We start from the raw sequence: 955 nt of genomic DNA, 5'->3' as shown, positions 1-955 counted from the left end.
AAGTTTAGATTTCACTAATAAATCAAGGCATTTATTAACAATAGAGTATTACGATAAACTAATTAGAAGCCCCAGAGTGCAAAGATGAAAACGAAATTAATGAAAAATTAATGGTTATTCATGAGTTAGCGTAAAATCATGAATCATGAAATCCATAAAAGCATGCATTTTAATATGAGTTAATATTTAATTTGGTTTTTAAATTTGTATTGGAGTCTTATTTTAATTTTTAAAATTATAATTATTTTTATTTAGTCTTTAATTTTATAAATGTGATTTATATTAGACTTTGTAACAATTTTTGACATACAAACATTAATGAAATGCTGAAATAAAAAGTAAAATGTTCAACTAGAATTTATAAAATGATGTCGTTTGTTCGTTTTAGTTTTGACACTCAAATAATCTAAAAATAATATTGTATCACTTGTTTTGAAAGAAAATTTTTTAATAGGCATTACTTACTATGTTGTTTTTGTGCTATTAGTTGAGTGTCAAAACCAAAACGATACTGTTTTACAAAGCTATTTTACAAAGTTTAATGTGACATCTAGCTTTACGTAATATTTTATGAACATCTATCCGTTAAAAATTATTTCAAAAACTAACAAAAATTACGTTCACAAAATTTATAAACTAAATAAAAATAACTAAAATTTTAAAAATTAAACTAAAATTTACCTACAAGTTCAGAAATTAAATTAATTATTATTTCTATTTGAACATGTTTCCCACTTTAATTATTGATAGTTCAAAATCACATGCAATAGTTTATTAAGAGCTAACCAATCTTAATAATGAAACAAATAAAGTTTTAAAAAAATATGCTATAATATAGAGTTTTTTTTTATCAAAGATAATTAATAAAGCTAAAAAATGCTCTTATTAGAACCCTTATATAAAAGTATCCGTAGAAAGAAATAGAAGTTCAACACGAAACCCTAAATTTAAATAG

This window comes from Arachis duranensis, chromosome 4 (genome assembly GCF_000817695.3).
Source record: "Arachis duranensis cultivar V14167 chromosome 4, aradu.V14167.gnm2.J7QH, whole genome shotgun sequence".
NCBI classification, from domain to species: domain Eukaryota; kingdom Viridiplantae; phylum Streptophyta; class Magnoliopsida; order Fabales; family Fabaceae; genus Arachis; species Arachis duranensis.
The sequence above is the reverse complement of the archived record's forward strand: the minus strand, read 5'-3'. Positions refer to the sequence as shown.